The sequence below is a fragment of the Ovis canadensis genome, chromosome 20, assembly GCF_042477335.2.
Source record: "Ovis canadensis isolate MfBH-ARS-UI-01 breed Bighorn chromosome 20, ARS-UI_OviCan_v2, whole genome shotgun sequence".
NCBI classification, from domain to species: Eukaryota; Metazoa; Chordata; class Mammalia; order Artiodactyla; family Bovidae; genus Ovis; species Ovis canadensis.
In genome coordinates, this window is record NC_091264.1 from 24,501,251 (window position 1) to 24,526,100 (window position 24,850).

Genomic DNA, 24,850 nt, shown 5'->3' on the forward strand with positions numbered 1-24,850 from the left:
GAGATCTTCAGGGCATGAATGTTGGCAGGAACCCTAGCAATGAAGAGATGCGTCTAGAAAGCCAGAGGGATTTGCTTTTTTCTTTGGACACAGTGGGGCAGAAGGGAGAATGGTGGGGCAGGGAGGAGAGGTAGTAATTTGGGAAAAGGCCAGGCCCTAAGGGGAAAAGAGCCAATCAGAAAACTTCAACTTTATGAAGAATGTCAGCTGTGTGAGTTTAAACTATTTGCAATGTATCATGTGATCCTGCCCCAGGGCACGGAGCATCATACCATCTATACCCATGAATGTTTTGTGTGGGAAGAGGTTTGGGCAGTCCTCAGGAAGGGCTGAGTTTCATCTCTACATTTCTGAACTGTGACGGCAACAGCCTCGCAGAAGCTGAAGCCTGGAGGCAGAGAGAGTTATGAGAATATAAATCCCCCAGAAATTTGCAGAAATCTTAGGGAAGGCTTTGACTTCCACAACCCATTCTTCCTTCCATCTCAGAGGCAAGGAGGTTGACGTCTGAATTACAAAAGTATTGCACATTCATTTCACAAAGTGGGGGGTGAGGTGGGGAAAGAGAAGCAGAGAGAAAAAAATCACTCAGTTCTATTAACCAGATATCTGAGGGTGTCGCCTGGGGAGTATATGAGAGAGTGGAGTGTAATCTTTGTTTTAAAGATGATGGAGATTAGATAATATACCTACAGAGTTTGTTCATCTCCAGATGATAAATCCAATCTCTTTCATAAGATTGCCTTCCAGGGACTTTCCAGGTGGTCCAGTGGTCAAGAATCCATCTGCCTGGAGAATGGATACTTGTAATTGAATGGCTGAGTCCCTTCACTGTTCACCTGAAACTATCACAATATTGTTAATTGGCTATACCCCAATACAAAATGTTTTTGGTGTTAAAATACAAATAAAATTGAAAAAAAAAAAAAAAAAAAAGAATCTCCCTGCCAAGGCAGGGGACATGGGTTCGATCCCTGATTTGGAAAGATTTCACCTGCTTCAGGGCGACCAAGCCCATGCACCACAACTACTGAGACCATAGGCCACAATTACTGAAGCCTGTGCCCCCTAGAGTCCTGCTGTGCAAGAAAAGACATTACAGTGAGAAGCCTGCCTACCACAACTAAAAGGAACTAGAGAAAGCCTGTATGCAGCAATGAAGACTCAGAGAAGCCGATATATATATATATACTTTAAAGACTGCATCCCAGCTGCTAGGTACTTAAAAAAAAAATTCATTTATGGCTGCACTGGATCTTTAGTTGCTGCATGCAGGATATAGTTCCCGGAGCAGGAATCAAATCCAGCACATTTACATTGGAAGAGCAGAGTCTTAGCCACTGGACCAGCAGGGACATCCTGCTAAGTAACTTTTTATGGTATCTCTGAAGATTGGGATGACAGGTCCCTTCCAGGTCCTAAAGACCTAGGTTAAAAAGGGACAACAGAATTTTCTACAACAGGAGGAAGGATGTTCCCCATTTACAGGGCAAGTATATTAGATGAATAGGAAGATAAGTAAGAAATCCAGAACCATAAATTTCTAGTTGTGGTGGTTTAGTCGCTCAGTCCTGTCCGACTCTTTGCAACACCACGGACTGTAGTTCGGCAGGCTCCTCTGTCCGTGGGATTTCCCAGGCAAGAATACTAGAGTGGGTTGCTATTTCCTTCTTTAGAGGAATCTTCCCCACCCAGGATCAAACCCGGATTCTTTACCGACTGAATCACCAGGGAAGTCCATATTTCTAGTTGCAGAAGCCTCTTGAAGGCCGAAGAATTGATTCTTTTGAACTGTGGTGTTGGAGACGACACTTGAGAGTCCCTTGGACTGCAGGGAGATCCAACCAGTCCATCCTAAAGGAAATTAGTCCTGAATATTCATTGGAAGGACTGATGCTGAAGCTGAAACTCCAATACTTTGGCCACCTGATGTGAAGAACTGACTCATTGGAAAAGACCCTGATGCTGGGAAAGATTGAAGGCGGGAGGAGAAAGGGACGACAGAGGATGAGATGGTTGCATGGCATTACCGGCTCAATGGACATGAGTTTGAGTACGCTCCGGGAGTTTGCGATGAACAGGGAAGCCTGGAGTGCTGCAGTCCATGGGGTCGCAAAGAGTCGGACACGACTGAGCGACTGAACCGAACTGAACTGAACTTGAAGGACAAAGCCCTTTGTGAAAACCAGAGGGAGCATAGTCTTCTTCAGTGGAATATCCAGGTTCCAGCCTCCGTATTGCCTCTCACTGCAAGTCACACAACTTCTCTGGGGCTGTTTCTTCCCTGGAAGGATAAGGAGACGTTGCTAAAATAATCGCTATGTTCCCTTCCAACTTCCAATTCTCTTCTGTGATACTTGCCAGACGTGTCTTACCGGTCCTGGAGCTTCCGCCCTGGCTCCTCCCTGGGCACCAGAGGGCGCTGCAGGTGGGCCCGGCGCCCCGTGCGGTGGGCGGAGTGGCAGAGTCAGGGGGCGGATCCCAGACGTGCGGTGATTGGCCGCGGCTTAAGCGGAAAGGGGGCGTGGAAAAGAGGGGGCGGGGACGAGCGGCCCGGTGACGTCGCGCTGGCGGGGGCGGGGCCGGGCCGCGCAGCGTGTGACGCCGCGGCCGCCGCGCGGAGCCGGGGATTAATGGGAAAAGTTTTGGCAGGAGCCGGAGGCGCCTGCGGAGCCTGCGGGACGGCGGCGGCGGCGGCGGCGGCGGCGGCGGCGCGGGGGCCAGCCGGGACAGGTCAGTCCGGGTCCTGGGAAGTGGGTCGGCGGAGCGGCGGAGGCGGGAGAGCCGCGGGCCCGGGCTGAGGCGAGCCGCGAAGCTGGTGCGCGAGGCCCGGCGGGGAGTGGAGTGCGGAGCGAGAGGCGCAGGGGGTCCGCCGACCCGGCGGCCGTCGCTTCCCGTCGCTCGGGCCCGGGCAGGCCGCGGCTGTCCGTCGCTCTCCGGGCACGCCGCCCCGCTGCCGTTGCGCTCCCAGCCTTTGGACGCCCGTCGCTTTTCGAGCCCGCACCGTGGGCCTCCTCCCCTCGACCCCCAGATTTCTGCGGCCCCTTCTGGGCCTCGAGTCTTCACCTCTTCCCACTTCTGTGTTCTGAAAGCCGGCGTCTCAGGCTCTGGGTCCCCTCCCACCCTTGCCTCTCATCTCTTCCTCCATCCCTTCTCTGGTGTCCCCAAAGCCTTGACCCTCTCTGCCCAGGGTCTCCTTGGAGAGCTTCTCCGCTCACCCCCGCCTCATCATCCTTGTCTTCGTCCCCCTATCCTTGCCCTCCCAGTCTTCGCTCTCTTTCCCCATCCCCGCCCTCTCTTTCTCCCACTTGCCTGCACCTCCCCCCCCCCCCCCCATTACTCCTCCCCCACACCTTTCTCACCTTGTTACTTGGCTTTTCCAGCCCATGCCTTCAGTGCCTGTCTACCTAAGCCTCTCCTATCCCGGTTCCCCGCAGAAGCCCTGTGTGTTTTTTTTTGGCCCCACTCTCAGGATTTCTTTCTAGTCAGCCCTGTCCCCTGCATTCCTGTCATCCACCTCCCCTTCCCTCCCAGTTCCTTGCCTCTGCTTCTGGGAGAAGCATTAAGCTCCAGACACTACTTTGTTTTCCCATGACCCACAGATGAGATCCCCGTGGGGTAGGGTGTACAGCCCTGTGATTGAAGTAAGGCTCTGAATGTCTGAGGTGAATATAACCTGTGTCTGTGTGGGAGAATTTACTAGGGTGTTGCATCAGGGATAATGTCCAATTTATAGACCATTCTCCCAGTCTCAGTGGAGTACTTCCCCTTTATGGGTTTGTTGACTTCCAGGAACCCTTGAGGAGAGACCAGCCGCTGAATTGGGTTTGTGCCAGGGGTAGTTGGAGGCCTCATCCAGCTCTTTTCCCCTTCCAGGAAACAGGGCTTTATGGCTTTACACTCTTATTATACACATTAAAACCATGATACCCCAGCCTGTCTCTGCCCTTCCTCCCGCCCTCCACCCTGTCCCCCGTCCCAGAGAGCTAAGAGAAGTCTCCAGAGAATGCCTGTGGACCTCAACCTGTTTCCTCTGTACTGGCTCCAGAACATTTTTTCCTGTTCAAGTTTTGAAATAGATTGCCAGCCTGATAGCCCTGGGGCTGGCAGCTATCTATCCCTTTTGTTATTGGTGGCTCAAACCACCTGCTGATTTTTCCCTCACGCATCTCTTAACCCACTGAGTGTGTTCTGGGCTTCTGATGTCAAATCACTGAGCAGGTTCTCCTGAAGGTTTTTCTCCTGCTGTTTCCCTTGGGAGCTTCGTTTCCTGTGGCTCCAAGAGCGAGGCTGACATTGAGGTTCTGTTCCCCTTGAACAGAACTATCAGGTTGTATCTGCCTGAGCAGTTTGTGGGTCTGCATTAGGAAGACAGTGCCAGGAGCTTGCCTTGCTTCCAGTCACAGGCATCGTCTTCTCTGGGGCTGGAGAACCCACCGTGTTTGTGGTGCATCTGGATGTTTAACCTTCTTGCCAAGGTGAAAGTTTGTCACAAATGTGTTCAGTTTGAGCTCCTTTATTGGTGTTAGTCCTCTCGGGGACTCAGGAGATGTTCAGGAAATAACATATCCTCTGTCTCTGTCCAGTCTGATCTTGAAGGATTCTGAAAGTGTGACCCACTGGCAGGTTCAAAAATGAAAGCCTGTTGTTTCACCTGGCTCTGGATTTCTGGGTCTCCTCTTTTGAGGATCGTGCTCTATGCCTTTGAGCCAGAATTGAACACAGAATTGGCAGCCTTCAGGAGCTGTGGTGGAGAGCCAGTTGAATCGGCCAGACTAAACTTTAAAGTTTTGGAGCCCTCCTGTGCACAGACCCTTTACTGTGAGAGGAATAGGGCTGTGGAAGGCTGAGCCAGTCCCCTTTCCCAAGCAGCACTAGGGGAAGGATTTGGGCAGACAGGACCAAAAGGGATCCCTTGTTCCTGAAGAAAACACCCCTCTGGTGAGTCCTTCTGATGAAGCTGGGGTCGTGTGTTTGGTGGTCCTTTCGTCCAGCATCTGGCTCCCCAGGAGTTTATCCAACTCTTTTGAGCTGTTTGCTGCTGCTCTGTCTGCACTGGTAGTGCTTTCCACTGAGGTGGCCATTGAGAAGGGCTCGAGAGGCGGTCAGGCCCAGGCCTTGGGGAGCAGCTTGGGCACCAGCAGCTCCGGCCAGATAGCTTCTTGCAGTTTGTTCACCCCGTTGTCTTCTGCGTAGGTGGTCGTCATTATCCATGACCAAGTGCCCATTCAGTGATTTTTGCAGAGCTCGGCAGACAGGCTCCTGACATTATCCCACGGGTGAGGTAGCCCAGCAGCCCCTTAGTTCAGTGACCTGCTCTTTTGTTCGGCTGCCTCTCTCCTCGCCTCTCCACTTCTGCTTTCCTCCTCCGTGCACTCAGGAAGAGTTGCCCCCACTCAGCCTTCCAGTCCTACCTGTGGTTCCTCAGAGCCCGCTCCCCAGGGCCCGGTGAGAGGACAGCCAGTGTTGAGCGCTGGCCTGGGAAGCTCGTAGGCCTCTTTTTTGGACAGAATGCCGCTGCCCTGGCTGTTGTGCAAGCTGTCCCCAGGGCCTGCGGCTCTTGGCATGTCCTGGGATGGTGCACCTTCTCTCAGGAGGGGCTGGCCCTTTGGCTGCTAAAGGCTTCAGCTGTCTTCTGTCACTGAGGCCCACCTCCTAGGGTGCTGCCTGCAGGCTGGGAAGCCAAACTACAGGGCCTTCCTCTGTGCCTTTGGATCCGGAGGGAGGAGCCACTCGCAGCAGCCGAGTTCAGTGATGTCAGGAGAGCTGGGCACACGCTTGAGCCTGGCAGGGAGAAAACGGGCCCTTGCATCAGGTTTCAGATGCCGGGTCTTCTTCCGTGCCACATGGTCCTTGGCCTTCATGGCTCAGAGGCTGGTGATGAGGGTGTGACTCCAGTGCTGTCTCCACTGGGCTCTGGTCAAGGAATCAAGTATGACTCAGGGCATCTCCGTTTATGAGCTGCCACCCGTGGGGAGTGTTGGACTCCGGCTTCTTCCTCACCTCGCCAGCTCCTCCCACCCACCTGGTAGAAGCAGCAAAGCCGGTGTCTGCTGACTTGGAAATGAGCAGATGACATCCAGGATTGGGAAATATTTGCTGACTCAGGCTCAGAATCACAACATCTCAGGGTATGTGTCAGTGGCAGAGAAGGAGCCAGGTTGCCCTGGGAGCACCCTCTGAGCCCTTGTGTTTCATTATAATGTATCAGAGCTGTTTTTCTGACCCCCGATGCCTCTCGGCTAAAGATGTGCGGTTTCTTTCTCTCCTGCAGCCTTGTGTGGTGTTTTGGGGTATGCACATGGTACTCACGCAGTGGCTTCTGTTCACCAACAGATGAGGACAGATGCACCAAAGAGGTAATCCTGTCTTTCATACCTTGGGGCCTCTGACAACTGATGGATGTGATTTCTCTAGCGCAGGGTCCCAGATCCCAGGTGCCTGTCACTGCATCTGGTCGTGACAGTAATTAATTAGATAATTATTGAATCTGTGGTTTAAACATGGTTTTTTTTGAGGAGCATTAAGCTTTTCACCTTTACACTCACTGAAACATAAACTCCACAAGGGTGGGGTCTTATTTTATTTCCTGTAGTGTCTCGGACAGTGTCTGGTACAGAGGAGATGCTAAGTAAATACTGAATGAATGAAGGTACAGACCTTCTTCTCTGTCCATATGGGTGCCAGGCCACAATGATGGTGTGCACCTTTCTCTTTCATTTATGCAACAAACATTTTTGAGTGCCTGCTGTGCACCACGTGTATTACTAGGCACGTGGAAAATGATGATGATAAGAAATCAGGTTCTGTCCCTGTTCGTGGGACAGAACTAGCATGTATGTGAGAGCTGGGTGTGATACGTAGAATTGTTTCTAGCATCTCTGCTGGGATATTAGGTCCTCAGGAGAGTCAGAACAATGCTCCGCACTTCCCATTGCTGTTTCCCTGTTTGGCTGTCAGGATGCCTGGCGGGTTTTGTAAACTCTCAGAAGGGGAGCACCATGGAATTCGACGTTCATTGTCCCAACTATCTGGGAAGCCTGGCCGTGGTGGGGTCTCTGCTGGGGGCCAGGGGAAATGTGGGGCTCCTGTTTGATTTGTTTTAATCTCTGAAGCTCAGTAGTTTTAATAGCTGTTTATGGGTTTCACTTCCCTTTCTCTGCCTCCAACACCCTGTGGGTTTTCCTGTTGCCAAACAGGGTGCTGAGCTCATGTGTCTGTCAGTCTGTGGGGGTCAGGCTGTTTGTGGATCTTGCAGGAAGGTCTCAGGCAAGGGCCCCTCCTATTAGTCCCATATCAGGTCTTTTTCTTTGAAGGAAATGTGCGCGGGAAGGAGGAGGATTTGGGAGGACTTCGAGGTTCTCTGAGAGAAGGCAGAGAGGGAGGTTCCCCAGAGTCGGAGAGAACTGCTGCGTGGACCTGATTGGCTTGGTCATTTGTTCGGGCAGCAGCCGCCACAGTGGCAGCTATTGTCCACATCCAGGGTCGGTTGTCCTGTTCATCTCTTCACTTTGAGCTCCCGGCCCCAGCCGGAAGTTTTCTTTCTTTAGTTTCCACTGGCAAAGATGAGACTGTAGCTTTATCGGATGTTTCAGTGTTAATCTCAAAAAACTGGTGTTGTCATCTTAGTCTTTCCCACCTAAGGCACTTTTTTGGGGCCAGATGCTGTGACAGACGATTTCAGACCTGGTCCGGTGGCTGTCCCCATGGCCTGCACATATGCATAAAAACGTTTTTTGAACGCTGAGAGCCAGTGAGCACTAAAAACATGTGCCATACAAGGACACTCATTGATAGGAGCGAGTCATCTGTGAGGGTTGGCTTTGTCCTTAAAGAAACTGGGCATCAGATTGGCCACCTTGAAAGGAAGCTGGTTTATTCTGAAGTCAACTTCATGCTCTTAAAAATTGTTAAGGACGTCATGAACTTTTGTTTACTGTATTGGAAATTAAAACCAAGGCAGCTTTAAAAATTACTAATTTATGAATTCATTTAATATAGTAATAAAACCATTACATTTATCACAAATGACATTTTAAATGAAAAATAACTATTTTCTAAAACAAAAATATTGAGAGGAGGGACATTGTTTTACATTTTTGCTAATATCTGGTTTAATAGAAGAGAGCTGGATTCTCACAGCTATTTCTGTGTTCAGTCTCTTGAAGTACAGTCTCAGTTGAAGAATATGAAGAAAATCTGGCCTCATACAGATAGGTAATTGAGAAGGAGAAGGGTATTTTAATAGCTCTTGCAGATAATTATGGATGTTCTTCTTTAATACTGTACCAAAACTGGACAACTGGTAGTTTCTTAAAGGTTAGTTGGAATGTGGAGTCTGAAACCTTATAAACAAACTTCTCATATTTTGTGACATTTAAAATCCATTGGCCCATCTTGCACTTCGAATGGATCTTTTATTTTGGTCTTTGGAAAATATTGGTTCACTGAGTTATGTATATTTTCTATGTATATATATAGAAAAAATATTTTCTATATATATTTAGAAATATATACATATGAAATACGTTTCATTGTACAACATCAGTAAATCATATTCAGACCACTGATTTTATCCTTCAAGTATTAGAAAGCTGTGAAGCTCACCGTGGTGGATACAAGTTTTCTATAATTTGGATTTTTTCTTGAAAGGTAGATTTTTTATTGTTGGTAACATACTGTCAGTTTCTTTTCTTGAAGTGACAGCTCACTTCATTTTCAAGAAAAATTTTGTTAAATACCCAGTCTAAATAATCATAATTTATTTGGCTGTTATTCTTTTGTTTCAAGTAAAAATGGTACTTTATGAAGGAAAAAAAGTGGCTAGTTTAGCTTGCAACTCAAACAATTGCACAATTGCTTTTCTTTGGAACAGTCTTGGAACTCCTGATTTGTTACAAAGGACATTTAAAAGACATGTACTTGGGACGTTCCTGTTCCTCATGGTCCAGTGGTTAAGACTCCTCCCTTCCATTGCAGGGGGCACAGGTTCAATCCCTGGTTGAGTAACTAAGGCCATGCATGCCTCGTGGCACAGCCTGAAAAAAAAAAGACACGCACTCAAGGGGCATGATTTAAGTTCGTTTTTTATTGGTTCATCTAGGACATTCTTAAGTGAAATTGGCATGTTATTATTTTTCATGATTCTGTGGGTTGTCTGGGCTCAGCTGGGTAATTCTAACTTGGGGTCTCTCATGTTGCTCTAGTCAAGTGGAGACAAGGCAGGATCATCTGAACACACGGCTGGGCTGGACGTCCACACTGGCTCACTCACACGGCACTTGACGCTTGGTTTTGACTAGGGTACCTACACAGGGCCTGTCCATGTGCCCTGTGCCTCTCAGAGTATGGCAGCTGTTCTGAGCAGAAATATACAAAGACTGAGCATATCGAGAGATGCAGGCAAGGTTTCTTAGGGCCTCACCTTGGGAGTCATACAACGTCACTTTGTGTCTTCTTGGTCATAGGACCGGTTCAGATTGAGGAGAGGGCTGCACAGGGGTATGAGCAACAGGACACATGGTTCATTGGGAGGGAGAGAGGCCTCCATGCAGGCCAGGTATTGCCTTTTTTTTTTTTTTTTTTTTTTTTTAGCATTCCTTCTGTGAGGTAACCTGGCCTGTAAATGAATACTCACAGGAGAAAAGTGTGTTTTCTCACAATTTCCATTTCTGGAAACCACTGTTAGGAAACTTCTAGTAGCTTGACAGATGCCACTGAATACCAGGTGAGGAAATGTGCACTCCATGTTCTTTGGGCAATGGGTGACTGCTGATGGTTTTAGAGCAAGGAGTCATTATGTTAACATTGCACAAGAGTTGATTAAATGGAGATAGAATGAAGGTAGAGAGGTTAGGTAGGAGATTACTGCAGTAGTCTTAAGTGTGAGGAAATTCTTCCTCACGTATAATCTGAGTTCCTCTGGTTGCTGTTGAAATTAATTGATTTTGAGCTGCCGGCCACACAGGTTAAGTACACAGAGCCTGGGTGGAGTAACGCACACACACAGATACACACGTGTCGTTTAGGAGTGCTGATACACCAGAGAGGTTAAAGGGCTCACAAAAGTTAGAAGGCAACTGAATTTAGGTTTTATTGGCAAGACACATTAAAAAGTTCTTCATAACTTGTCAAATAAGAAGCAGGAAAGATGAGGCTTCGTGTGACACCAGTGACAGCTTCAGTGTCACCAAGAGGAAGTGCGGAAAAGAGTGAGAAGGGGCAGATGACAGGATGGGAGGGAGAGGGATGAAGATGGGGAACAGCAGACAGGGACGGAGGACGAGGCTGGAGGAACTGCTTGAGACCCAGCTAAGACTGCTGTCACGGGCTCCAGCCTTAGCAGGGGCTGGCTGCTTCCGCAGTTCCCAGGGCCCTGGCTGCCGAGTTCAGCACCTCATGCCCTTGACCTGTCTCTGTGGCTCTTTGCTGTCTGAGAAGACGCCCGGGGGAAGTGCCGGAGCGGCATTATTGTTGGGCAGAGCTGGATGTGACTCTTAGCACTCAGGGTGTGGAGTTGTGACTTGGAGACTGAGGAGCCGCTGTAAGTGCTGGTTTCCCGAGCCAGGCTCTGGGGCGCTGAGCTCAGGAGGAAGTGGTTTCCTGCACCAGGCCCCTCCCCCCTTGACAGGAGTCTTCATCTGCTCCTCAGGAGTTCCTGGAGTTCTGGGCAGTATGTTGCTCTTCTTTTCCTTTCACGTGCCACCTGCGAAGCCTGACTTCTCCCAGGCCTTGGTGTCATCTCGGGAGCTCTCCCGAGACCCTTCCGCAGTTATCTATGGCTCATAGCGATACAGCTTTGAAAGATTTCCTCCACGGGATGGATCCTGAAGGGAGAGTCTCCCAGGTGTTATGGGAAAATGACCTCATGTTTAAGTTCATTTCTTTATTATCGTATTGTTAGGGACCTAAAAACAGATTTTTGTTGCTTTTCTTTGTAACCTGCTATAAATCTTTGGTCCTTATCTTATGTCTGCTTTTGGCATTTCCTTCATCCAAGAATTGTGACCTCAGTGGCCCAGAGTTTCTTGGCTACCGCTCTGCTGGAAGCACAAGCCAGCTCTGCCCTCCTGCCAGCAGCGGGGGCCAGGCAAGCTGCTCTGCGTACACAGCTGTCTGCGGGCCCACTCGCCTCCCAGACAGCCCGTCCTTGAACTTGCCAGAGCCCAGAGCTCACTGATCATCCCTTTTTCCAAACAAGCAGGCCAGGTGTGCCTTTACCGTTTCCCTTAATCCCATAAAGCATTCCGTGCTTGTGACCGTCATCTTGGTTTCTTCACCTCCATTTCTGTTTTCTCTGGCATAGGGTTTCTCAGTCCCGGCACTGTAGACATTTTGGGCTGGTGCCTCTTTACTGTATGGTCTGTCCGCATATTGTAGGATGTCAGGCAGCATCCCTGGCTTCTACCCACCAGAGGCCAGTTTTACCCCCCCAACCTTGATGAAAACCTAAAATGTCTCCAGACATTGCCACATGTCCTCTTGGGACAAAGTCACCCCTGGTTAAGAACCAGTGCTCTGTCATTTCCGTACTAAATATTTTTAGCCAGCTGGGTCCACTGGTGACCCAGCGGATCAATAAAACCCATGAGATAAGCATGTCGTTCTTACAGTGGAAATGTATCATCCTCAGTCACCTCCCTGAGCCCTTGAAGGCTTTGAGGGGAATGAGCAGCACCTTCCAACCAGGAGCTGTGTGGTGCTACACAGCGGAGGGACCGCGTCCCAGGTGTAAAACTGTATCCTGAAGCGGCTGTGTTTCTCTTGCTTTGCTTCTCCGTGTCTTTTGATGTCTGGGCGGAAGCCACCGTGCTGTAACTCCCAGAGGCGCCATGTGGAGCAGAGTGGGTAACATGCAGCGTTTGGACTGTCGTTGACCTGGCCCTTCCTGGCATCAGATAGCACCAGCTGATCTGGAACTTCTCTCTAGACTCAGATGGGTTCTCACAGCCCTCCTCCCAAGGCAGGTCTCATGGGAGAAAACTTACCTGCCATCCCAATCTCGAGCTTGTTCATCTGGCCAGATCATTTCTTTGCAGCTTCCCCTCCTGACTTCTCTCGTGGCTCAGACGGTAAAGCGTCTGCCTACGATGCAGAAGACCCGGGTTCAATCCCTGGGTTGGGAAGATCTCCTGGAGAAGGAAATGGTAACCCACTCCAGTATTCTTGCCGGGAGAATCCCATGGACAGAGGAACCTGGTAGGCTACATCCATGGGGTCACAAAGAGACCGACTCAACTGAGCGACTTCCCTTTTTCTTCTTCCCCTCCTGTAAAGGCTTTCGGGATAGTCCAGAGACGCTGCTGGGTTCCCTTGACCCGCAGCATGTACATCCTGAGATGGACTTCTGCGTGGTCCTCCGGGGACTTCAGGTTGGAGAAGAGAAAACTACCCTTCCCTTCTAAGAAGGCCCTCCAAAGGCCAAAGTGCTCAGTTGCATGAAAATAACCCTCTGCCCCCCTAATTAATAGTATGCAGTTAGAGCAAAAGAAGAATCCTGATCTAGGACCTTGCCAAGACTCCAGACCTGACTCTTCTTTCCTGCAAACCATTGGTCTGAATTTCTTCGGAACTCTTGGCACCTGCCTTCCGTGGTGGTGGACTGAGTAACGGCCCCCAGAGATATTCAGGCCATAAGCCCTGGGCCCTGTGAGTGCTGCCTTATATGGTAAAATGGATTTTTCAAGTAAGGATCTTGAGATGGGGTAATTATCCTGACTTACCTCCCTTCCAGGTGCTAAAGAACCCGCCTGCCAATGCAGCAGGTGTAAGAGATGCTGGTTCAATCCCTGGGTAAGGAAGACCCCCTGGAGAAGGAAATGGCAACCCACTCCAGTATTCCTGCCTGGAGAATCCCATGGACAGAGGAGTCTGGTGGACCACCATCCATAGGGGCGCACAGAGTCAGACACGACTGAGCAACTGAGCGCAGAGCACACACACCCTGGCTTATCCTGGTGGGCCCTAAGTGCAACCACAAGTGTCCTTCGAAGAGGGAGGCAAAGGGAACTCTGGTACAAAAGGCGTGTGACTACTGCAGCAGGATGCTCTGCTGCTGGCTCCGAGGATGGGGGAAGAGGCCAAGGAATGCTCGGAATGCAGCTGTGTAAGCGAGAAAAGGCCCGGAAACAAGTGCTCCCCTAGAACCTCTGGAGGAAGTGCTGCCCGCCAGTGACTTGATTTTGGTCCAGTGAAACTAATTTTGGTTTTTTGACCTTCAGAATCCTAAGAGAATAAATGTTTTGTTTTAAGCCACTGATTTTGCGGTGGTTTGTTACAGTGGCAACAGGAAACTGCTACAGGGCTTATCCATCTCCAAGCGCAGGTAGTGACTTGGCTCACCCTTGTTCTTATTCTGAGGCAGTTGTAGAGCATCCCTTTTATGGCACTTGGAGATTCTAGGTCCAGCCTTTTTGCAAACTAACATTTAAAGCAATATGCTGTCTGTAGCTCAGTCGGTAAAGAATCTGACTGCAGTGCGGGAGACCCAGATTCAATCCCTGGGTTGGGAAGATCCCCTGGAGAAGGAAATGGCAACTCACTCCAGTATCCTTGCCTGGAAAATCTCATGGACAGAGGAGCCTGGTGGGCTGCAGTCCATAGGGTCGCAAAGAGTCAGGCACGACTGAGCGACTAATACTTACTTACTTACTGTCTGGGGTAACCTTTTCGGGAGTTCTTGGGGGCAAAAGAGAAGGCCTCAGATAATATGTGCTCCTTGCTTTTGGAACTCATCCTCATTCGTACTTTTGAGGATCCAGGGTTAGTTTAAATCTGACCCTGGTTCCCTCTTCCCCTCCGCTCTTCCTCCCATTCATTCAGTCGGTATTTACTGGCTCCCTCCTAGGTGCCAGGCTCTGTTCCAGGCACTGGGAATGAAGGAGTGTACGAAGCAGATAAACAGATCTCCTGCTCGCCTGGTGGTTGTGGTGGGGAAGGAGGAGGAGCCAGAATTAAGTAAATAGCATGATGATTAAGTAAATAGTCAGATATGAGAAATGCTATATCAAAAAATAAAGCAGGGAAGAGGTCGTGGCAGTTTCAGATAGAGGGCTTGAGGAAGGCCTCGCCGAGAAGGTAATATTTGAGCCCAAAGAGGAGAGTGAGCCGTATGGGGGAAGAGTCTTACAGGCAGAGGGAAAGGAGGTGCAAAGGCCCTGGGGCAGGAACCTGGCTGGTGTGTTAGAGGAGGAGCCAGGAGGTCAGATGGCTAGAGCAGTGAGGGAGGAAGAGAGCAGGAGAGATCAGAGGCACGCCTGGGACCAGGGCCACGACCCTGAAAAGCTATAAACATTTCTCCACGTGGGCCCTTCCTCCCTTCCTCCCTCGCCCCGTCCCCACCTCTCTGCCTCTGTGTCTGTGTCCTCAGCTCCTTTCTGTAGAACACCTGTCTCATCATCCCAGTGGAGCAGCAGCAGGCAAACATAGCTTAACGTACCAGAAGAGGGAGAAAGGCACCTTCCTGTTTCTGAATATTAAAAGCACCTCCGCTGTCCCCGCAGGCGTGGAGCTGTGTGCCAAGGAAGGCAGGTCCTCTGCTCTCTCCGAGCAGGTCCGGGTGGCCCCTGAGGCTCCTCCCTCCCCTTATCCAGGCCCCGAGGCTGCCGCCCACCTCGCCACCTCCACCTCGAATGCTTTCTTAACAGCCCCGCACCTCCCGGCCCTTCCCCTCCCAGAGCAGCACCTCAGTCTGCCTCTGTCCCTGCGCTCAGCCGGGTGGGTGCCTGGGGGCTCCCAGGGGGAGGGGGCATGCGAGCTGGGCCCCTGCCTGTTTACAGCTGTTCCCCAGCGCCCCCCCCCCCCCCCCCCCCCGGCCTCACAGCCCCAGGTCCGTGTGCCACCGAGTCTCCCTCTCCTGGGAGTGGCCGTTCCAGACCTCAGGACTCTGCCTCCGCTCAGTCCTCCCCGCGCAGCTGGGATTTCGAAGAATCAGATTCCAGAACGTCTAGTATGCCCAGCTTGAAGAGTCACTCTCCCTGGATAGTGACCCAGGACAGTTCTGGTGCTCCGGCAGCTTTCCAAAGTGACATTTTGTCAGCTTTGATGTCACTGGGAGGTCGGGTACAGACTGTCTTCACGGATTAAATCCTTCATGCCTTCGTCCCTGATTCTAGAGTTAGTCCTAGGTGACTGTGTAGAGCCTGTTCTGAGTAATGGCACCGTGGGACGTTGCTGGCAGTCCAGTGGTTGAGACTCCGTGCTTCCACTGCTGGGAGCATGAGTTCAATCCTTGGTCAGGGAACTAAGATCCTGCATGTCATGTGGTGCAGCCAAAAAGGATAAATAAATAAGTAAGTAAATAATGGCACCAAATCAATTGCCATCGAGAAATGAGAAATGAGAAGTCAAATTGACCAATGATAACTTTGATTTCCCAAGAGAAAATCACTAGGTAAATAAATTCCCACACTGCAGGCTGCATCCAGTCAAAATTGTATTAATCCAGTCCTGTTTACCAGAGAAGGCAATGGCACCCCACTCCAGTACTCTTGCCTGGAAAATCCCATGGACGGAGGAGCCTGGTAGGCTGTAGTCCATGGGGTCATGAAGAGTCGGACACTTACAGAGCGGCTTCACTTTCACTTTTCACTTTCATGCATTGGAGAAGGAAATGGCAACCCACTCCAGTGTTCTTGCCTGGAGAATCCCAGGGATGGGGGAGCCTGGTGGGCTGCCGTCTGTGGAGTCGCACAGAGTCAGACACGACTGAAGCGACTTAGCAGCAGCAGCAGCAGTCCTGTTTACATGCTGTTATAGTGTGTGATTCCTGTGACTTCTTTTTTGGCACTTTAACACCCCACTGTATTTACAGCACCTACTTACAGTTTGCCTCCTATAATCCTTGCAGTGGGTCACCTTTTAGAAAAATATTTTGTCTGTTTTTTAGCCCATTTCCTGACCCAGTGGACATATGTGCCCCCAGGCCTGCCTCTGCCAGCCCACTGCGGCTTTGTCCTCTGCACCTCCAGGACCATGTGCTTTGGACTCGCGTGTGCGCCCCCGCCCTGGGCACCTCGTGGATAACCAGGGGGTGCCTCTCGTGAGCTGCTTTCAGTACTCCTAGGGCTTCTGCCCGTGTGCTGCTGATTCCTGTCTGCAGACTGCAGCTTGAACCTTGCCTTCCTTTCTGCTTTCTGCTTCCACTGTGAGAAAGAACCAGTGCATCCATCCTATGAATGGGTGAGTCAGACACCTTGCTGAGTCACAGGGGAGCAGCCTGCCTTGCAGGTCATGTCAGTCCTGATGGGTGTTCCCCAGCCCCATCAAAGCTCTTCCCAGAAGCTGGCCGCTTGCGGGGCCAGTGCCATGTGCAGAAAGGCTCACCGGGCATTTGCTGGATGGACGGGAGACTGGATGGCCGGCCTAAGTGGCCCTCTCCCCACAGAGCGGCGCTGGAGCCAGCCCACCACGGAGCCGTCTGGCAAGGCGCCTCGGGGAGCAGTCAGAAAGCTGCCGTGTTCTCTCGAGGACCCTTTCCCAGTTGTTGCCCCTCTCTCTGGTTGAGGGTGGTTTCTCTCAATGGCCTCCTCCCTGCTCCCTCCACGGGGGCTCTAGTAAGGCTTCCTTCTCACACCTCTGGCTTGGCACCTGCTGGGGTATATGATGGTGGGGTGACTGCCTGCAGGCTAGGCTCTGACCCTGACTGTGGCCTCGTCAAGAGCTGGACTCACCTGTGTCTAAGCCCCTTTCCATCCCTAGCAGACGTCAGTAGATATCTTGAGTGGTAGCTGAGTCGAATATGTGTTGAATGCACTGTGCTCATCATATCCTGTCACGGTACCTTGTTTCATCCACACCTCCCTGAGAGGTAGAAATCATTGTGCTGTTTTACAGATGAGAATGCTAAGGCTCAGACTGGTTAGGAAAGGTGCCCGAAGCGGCACAGCTAATAAGTGGTAGAGCTGAGATTTGAACCCAGGGGATTGAAGCCTGCTTATTTGATCGCCACACAGCAGGGCCTCCACTCAGAGGGGTGACTGGCCAAATCCAATTCTTCCACTTCGGAAAGTACCTGCCTGACCAGCCAGACTAATGTTGCCTTAGAGAACACTCCCTGCTTTCGAGCACAGCAGAGCCTCTTGTTGGTCACTGAGCAGAAGCAGAGCGTTGGCAGGCTTTGAGGCCCCCTGCAGAGCCTCATTTCAGGTCAGCGGGCAGAGGAGGCCCTGAGAATGACTGTACTTAGTGACTCCCTGGATCTGCCCCAAGGCAGTGAGCAAGCCCCCTAGAATCATAAGAATAACCAGCCAACCTTTGGGCCAGGCATGGAGGGTGGGACGGACTTGTAGGAGCTGAAAGCAGTCCCTGCTCCAGTGACAAACCCACCTGCTTTCAGCTGAGTGAAAGAGGAAAAGGAAGATGGCCTACGTGTGCACACATGGAGAGAAAGGAGGAAGGGAAATTGTCCCTGTTCAGATTCTCCCTCGGGCCAGGCGTTAACACTTGCGGAGGAGCTCACTACTCTCACACCATGGACACGGTGTATTGGATGAGGAGGTATAGGTATAGGATCAGAGAAGCTGAGCAGCTCGCTCAAGTCACACAGCTGACAAATGATAGAGCTGGGGTTGAGCCCTTTGGAGCCCGTGTTCTTCTCAGGTCAGTGACTCTGCCCTCCCTGCTCACGTCCCCTTAGCCTGAGCTTTCTAGGTGTGTGTGAATGAGTGCCAGTTTGCATCAGCAGGCTGGAGCAGAGGCAGAAGGGGACTTGGGGCTCTTGGCACCTGTCTTGCTCAGCGGCAGTGGCCCTGCCTGCACCAGGAGAACGTCTCAGGCTCAGAGCAGCAGTGGCATTCCACTTTCCTCCTTTCTTGCACCTTGCCATCCCTGGTTTATTTTGGGAGAGCTATATTTATTTCTGCTCCCACTTCCTCGCTGGAGGCAGGAGTTGGTGTGCAGGGAAGGTGTTGGGAATCAGAGAGGCGGCCCTGAGGGGCATCTCTCAGGGGCCCACTGGGGGGGCCTTAGCTGGGCCCTGTGGGCTGGGCCTTGACGGCCGCTCCTCCACCCGGCTATAGGAGTGGAGGTTCTGGAGAGGGGCCGCCACACTCCTCGTTTCTTTGGCTTCTCGGAAGGGAATAGGCTTTTACCTAGAGCAGAGCAGGAAGGAAGTAGCATGTGGCACTCCCTGGCAGCATCTAAGGGTAAGAACTTTGAGGGAATGTGAAGTGCTGGTTAAGAGCCAGACTGCTCCGGACTATATTCTGGCTCTGCTAGTGGCCTTGGGCAAGTCACGTTATCCCTGGATAGCTTTCCCATCTGTAGCAAGGGGAGGTAACTATAGACCTTACCCCTCAGGGAGGACTTAAGGATTAAAATTGCTTTTAAAATTACATGTTGAGGCACAAAAGAGACATTCATTGAGTGTTTTGTTTTAGTGGCTGTACCGCGTGGCTTACCAGGTCTTGGTTTCCTGATCAGGGATTGAACCCAGGCCCTGGCAGCTAAAGCACGGAGCCTTAACCACTGGATCGGCAGGAAGGTCCCACTGCTGACAGTTGAGTGTTTTCTTGTTAGCATATCTCTGCACTGTCAGCATCCAGCACCCTAGGGGATGCCAGCAAACACTGGTTGGACTCAACAGAACTTCAAGACTCTTGGTCTTCCTCTGCACCCGAGTGTTGGCTGGAGCAGGTGTTGACTCCTGTGGGACCTCGCTGGGTGATGCTCATGGCAGCTGGCTAAGGGTCGCCCCACCCTCCCGGGCCTGGGCCCTGGAGGAGGCAGCCAGGTCAGGTGAGGCACTGTCCAGCCCGAGGATGTCAGGGCCCTGTTTTTCCTTTTGTAGCTTTCTGAGGCTCTGGCTTTGGGGTGTGAGCTCTGGCAGGGTTGGGACCTATGTCCCATGGGTGCGGTCACTGCTGGCTGGTTCTGGGTGATTGGGCCTAAGGTTTTAGAAGAGGGGCTTGCCACTAGCAAGCTGTTGAACTCACTAGTAACAGTGAAAGACACCTTTGGAAACTTGTATTTGGGCACTTAGGACTTAATCAGATGTAACCAATATATGTGGGCTTCCCTTGTGGCTCAGCTGGTGAAGAATCTGCCTGCAGTGTGGCCGACCTGGGTTTGATCCCTGGCTTGGGAAGATCCCCTGGAGAAGGGAAAAGCTACCCACTCCAGTATTCTGGCCTGGAGAATTCCATGGACTGTATAGTCAGTGGGGTTGGACACAACTGAGCAGCTTTCACTTTTCATGCATGTAGGTATATGTATGTGCTTAGTCGCTCAGTCGTGTCTGACTCTTTGCGACTCCATGGACTGTATGTAGCCCACCAGGCTCCTCTGTCCCTGGGGATTCTCCAGGCAAGAATACGAGAGTGGGTTACCGTGCTCTCTTCCAGGGGATCTCCCCAACCCAGGGATTGAACCCAGGTCTCCCGCATTGCAGGAGGATTCTTTCCCACCTGAGCCACCGGGGAAGCACACATGTGTATACATGTTGGTCCCTCAGTCATGCCCGGCGCTTGGCGACCCCGTGGACTGTAGCCCACCAGCCTCCTCTGTCCATGGGAGTCTCCTGGCTGTCCCCACAAACCAAAAGCCAGGTTTGTGGGAATTTGGGAAACTTTTTTGGGTGTGGAGCTGGTATTCAAGCACAAGAATTTCTCTATGTGTGGTTTTTGATTTATTTTAAAATGTTTTAACTATGTAAATAATGGTTATTCATTAGACAATAGGAAGATACAGATTATTACTGAGGAGAAAAAAGTCATGCATGTACACACCTGCGGTCAATTAATCTACGACAGAGGAAGCGGGACTGTACTGCACGATGGAGAAGAGACAGTTTCTTCAGCGAGTGGCGCTGGGAGAACCGGAAGCCACGTGTGAAGAGAGCGAGAGTAGAACATCCACTCACATCGTACACGAAAAGAAACTCAAAATGCTTTAAAGACCTAAATGTAAGACCTGAAACCGTGAAACTAGAAGAGGACATAGGCAGGATACTCCTTGACGTCAATCATACCAGTATTTTTCTGGATCAGTCTCCTAAGACAAAAAGCAAATGATAATAAAAGCAAGAATAAACAAATGGGGCCTAATTAAATAGCAAAGGAAATCAACAAAACAAAAAGATAACCTACAGAATGGGAGGAAATATTTGCAAATGATGTGACCAACAAGGGTTAATACCCAGACTATATAAAAAACACATACAACTCAATATCAAAAAACAAACAGCCCAACCAAAAAATGGGTAGAGGACCTGAATAGACATTTTTCTAGAGAAGGCATACAGATGGATGGCTAACAGGCACAAGAAGATGCTCAGCATCGCTGATTATTAGAGAAATGCTAATCAAAATAACAATGAGATATCATGTCAGGCCTGTCAGAATGGCTATCCTTAAAAAGTCTACAAGTAACAGATGTTGGAGAGGATGTGGAGAAAAGGGAACTTTTGGGACAGCCACTATTGAAAACTAAAAATAGAACTCCCATATGATCCAGCAGTTCCACTTCTGGGTATAGATCCAGAAAAAACAGAAACGCAAATTCAAAAAGATACCTACACCTCAACATTCGTAGCAGTACTGTTTATAATAGCCAAGGTATAGAAGCATCCTGCGTGCCCGTCCACGGACACATGGATTAAGAAGAAGGGTATCCATTTACGATGGCACATTATTCAGCCATAGAAGAACGAAACTGCCATTTGCTGCAGCATGGATGGGCACAGAGAATATTATGCCTCACGAAATGAGTCAGACAAAGATAAATCCTCTGTGACATGATTTCTATGTGGAATCTAAAGAGTCATACAAATACATGTATATACAAAACAGAAACAGCCTTGCAGATGCAGATAACAAATTTGTGGTTACCAAAGAGGAGAAGGGAGGGAGGAAAGGACAGATGAGGGGCATGGGACTAAAAGATACAGACTGCTGCTGCTGCTGCCGCTAAGTCGCTTCAGTCGTGTCCGACTGTGGGACCCCATAGACGGCAGCCCATCAGGCTCCCCCGTCCCTGGGATTCTCCAGGCAAGAACACTGGAGTGGGTTGCCATTTCCTTCTCCAGTGCATGAAAGTGAATATAAACTATTTGAGCAACGAGGGTATATTGTATAGTGTGGGGAATTATAGCCATTATCATCTAATAAATTATAATGAGGTGTAATCTGCAAAAATACTGAATTACTATGCTATACACGTGAAACTAATATAATATTGTATATCAACTATACTTCAAAGAAAAATTTTAAAAGTCATCCCTAGGGAATTCCCTGGCAGTCCAGTGGTTAAGACTTAGCACTTTCACTGTCGGGGCCCCAGGTTCAATCCGTGTTCCGGAAACTAAGATCCCATAAGCCAAGAGGTAGGACCAAAAAAATCAAATGTAATTACGCCATCTGTAAGTGACTGCTATAAATTTTTATCTTTGTTCATTCATTCATTCATTCATCTATTAATGAATATTATTTTTTGGTGAAGAATGTGAGTAACAATCTCTCACAAGCCAAGGACTGTGTTCTTTGAGATTTTAGTATGATTGTATATACCTAATCGATTTTTCTTTCAAAAATGGTGTATTGTTTCTCAGTTTTATGAATTGCCTTTCCCATTTTTCAGGTGGTTTCATTATGTCTCTGCTCTCTGACCTTCCTTGCCTTTTGTGAGTGAGCAAAGAAAGGTATTTTGCTCAAAGAGAGGCATTTGGGAAGGGCCATCTGTTGGTGTAGTTGCTTGAAAGGGATGCCAGGGAGGTGCGTGAGCTGTGTCTCTGCCTCTCCGCATCCGTCCCCCGTCTGCTCTCCCTCCCCACCCCATGCCTTTCTCTTTCCTCCTGTGCAAACCCAGGAAAGGATACTGCCTCCAGTCAGAAGGTTTCTTTTCATGGCTTTCAGAGGAAAACCTCTCAAGAGCTCAGATAAAAAAGTACACAGAGTGAAGATGGGAAGGGTCGTGCCCAGCAGAGGGTGGGCCTGGGGAAGAGTGACAGACAGGAGGGCCTGGGTCCCTGGCCGCCCTGCAGCAGAGAGAAGAGGCTGAGTGCTGGGTGGAGCAGAGGGGGCGGGACAGCTGGCGGGCGGCCCCCAAGGTGGCCGGGAAGAGCCTGACATTCGATATAAGCGGCCCAGATATGGGCCGGAAGCAAGGGAGAAGGAATTACACCTTGAGGGGACACACTCCTCCACCCAGGCCCTGCTCTTTCCATGAACCTCTGCCTGTCTGCTTTCCCCACCTGGCAGTGCCTAGGCTGGGTGGTCTGACAGGGCTGACACACCCAGCTACAGTGCTCCACCGACCCTGCTCCGTGGCCCCTCCCTGCGCAGTGGGTGGGGATCTGAGCATGTAGTCAGGCTTGGGGAAGATGTCCCCAGCATCCTCAGAGTCGGGGGAGGTGTCCCCGGTATCCTGAGAACTACGGAAGATGTCGCCGGCATCCTCAGAGTCAGGGGAGATGTCCCCGGCATCCTCAGAATTACGGAAGATGTCCCCGGCCTCCTCAGAGTCGGGGGAGATGTCCCCGGCCTCCTCAGAATTAGGGGAGATGTCCCAGGCATCCTCAGAATTAGGGGAGATGTCCCAGGCATCCTCAGAATTAGGGGAGATGTCCCAGGCATCCTCAGAGTCGGGGGAGATGTCCTAGGCATCCTCAGAGTCGGAGAAGATGTCCCTGGCATCCTCAAAGTCGGGGGAGATGTCCCCGGCATCCTCAGAATTAGGGGAGATGTCCCAGGCATCCTCAGAGTCGGCTGCTCAGATTCCATTCTAAAATGACAGCTCAGAGCTGGGGGGACATTGAAGGTGGGTGTTCTAGGAGGAACAATGATCCCTCCTTTCACTTCCTCTCAAATGAAGTGGAGTCCCTGGCATTAGGTGAGGAGGTCTCTGGGCCCTGAGGGTGGGTAACACTTGGCATCTCGGTGTTTTTCTGAGCCACTCTGATCAGCACACAGACTGGTGTTTCATGGAGGGGTGGCCAGGACTTCACACTTGTGAGCAGGATGGCTTCTGTAAGCTGTGTGTCCCTGTGGGCCTCTCTGGGTCATGCGTGTTCTCCAGTGTGGCCCAGTCCTGGCGAGACCTGGCGGCCGGCCCCTGGGCTGCAGAGCAGCTTCCTGTGCGGCCCCTCAGAGCCTGCGGTGCCCCGGGCCCCTCCTCCACCCCTGAGCTATAATTAAGTCCCTACATGAAACCGTATCCCTTAGCTGACACACGCTCAGAACCGCAGTCCCAGCCCTGGGCAGCTCCTCTGGGGTGACCCCGGGGGCTGTGGTCTCAGCCTCCAGACCCGCTTGGGTGGGGCTGAGTGATGGTGGGCGCCTGCCAGGAGAGGCATGGGTTCCGTGGGGCAGGGGCAGGCCTTGCCCACGAGGTGGAAAGTGGGGAGTCACGGGGGAGGTGAAGGCCTGGCGAGCAGCCTGAGTGCAGGGAACCCAGGGTGGAGGGGAAGAGCGGGCGGCCCTGCAGGGCAGGAGGGCGCAGACTGGCCGAGATTCTGAATCACCGGGCCACGAGGCAGAGTCGGAGCAGTTCCTTTGATCGTCTGTACGTTTCTGTGGGATTTGAAAATTGAGGTACACCTCACGTAACATAAACTTCACCTCTTTAATGTACGCACTCTAGTGGTTTGGGTAGATTTACTGTGTTGTACAGTCATTGCCACTATCTAATTTCATAGCATTTCTGTCAGCCCTAGAGCAAACTCTGTGCATTAGTGCGGATTCCTAATACCACCCTCCCCTCCTCAATTCCCTGTCAGCCACTAGCCTGCTGTCCTTCTCTGTGGGTTTCCCTGTTTTGGACGTTTCATATATATGGGATCATGCAGTATGTGGCCTTTTGTGTCTGACTTCTTCAATTGGCATAGTGTATTCAAGGTTCATTCGTGCTCTGACATGTAATGGTGTTTCATTCCTTTTTATGGCTGAGTAATATTCCATTGTAAGTATATCACTTTTTGTTTATGCATTCTCCCGGTGATGGACATTTGGGTTATTTCCATTTTCTTGACTTCTGTGGACACTCGTTTACCGGCTTCGTGTGAGGATACGTTGTAAGTTCTTTGGGGATTGTTCATAGGAGTAGACTCGCTGGCCCATACGGTAACTTTGTTTAATATTTTGAGGAGCTACCAATCTGTGCCTTCATCATGCCCTCACTCGCTTGTTCGTTTGCTTGCTGTATTTGCTGGCTTGTGTCTGTCTGCTTATGGCTCTGCTGGGTTGTTGTTGCAGATGGGGGCTGCTCTTGGTTACAGTTCCCGTGCTTCTCACTGCACTGGCTTCTCTTGGTGCACAGCGTAGGCTCTAGGGCTCGCAGGTTTCAGTAGTTGGGGCTCCCGGGCTCTAGAGCACAGGTTTAGTGGTTGTGGTGCACGGGTTTCATTGCTCCACAGCTTGTGGGATCTTCCCAGACCAGGGATCAAACTTGTTTCCCCTGCATTGGCAGGCAGATTCTTTACCACTGAGCCACCAGGGAACCCTATGTATTTATTTTTAATTGTGAAACATCCATAACAAAAACTTTGTCATTTTAGCCATTTTTTAAATGTAAGTTCTGTGGCATTAGGTACCTTCACCTTGTTGACAACTATCACCACCATCCATCTCCAGAACTTTTTTCATCTTGCAAAAATGGGAATTCCCTGGTGATCCAGTGGTTAGGACTCTGAGCTTTCACTGCTATGGTCCTGGGCTCAATCCCTGATTGGGGAACTAAGATCCCACAAGCCGCACAGCATGGCAAAAGAAAAAGCTGGAAACCATCTTGCAAGAATGAAACTCTGTACCCTAAGTACACTCTCCATTCCCCCCTCCCCCAGGCCTCTGGCAACCACCATTCCACCTTCTTTGTGAACTTGGCTACTCTAGATCCATCATATGAGCGGAGTCGCACAGTG

General features: G+C 50.6%; 1 protein-coding gene and 1 non-coding gene across 2 annotated transcripts in view; both read left to right on the forward strand.

The window, feature by feature from the left end:
• Positions 1 to 2,532: 2,532 nt before the first annotated feature.
• The window catches only part of PPARD (peroxisome proliferator activated receptor delta), an 89,019-nt gene continuing 66,701 nt past the window's right edge, over positions 2,533 to 24,850 (forward strand). Inside the window, exons 1-2 of the mRNA XM_069564181.1 lie at positions 2,533 to 2,733; positions 6,275 to 6,359. The gene's annotated coding sequence lies outside the window, so the exon portion shown is untranslated. The remainder of the gene's footprint in view (positions 2,734 to 6,274; positions 6,360 to 24,850) is intronic.
• Positions 12,046 to 12,125, forward strand: TRNAR-ACG (transfer RNA arginine (anticodon ACG)). Its single transcript has one exon. It is a non-coding gene; the product is annotated as a tRNA-Arg (tRNA).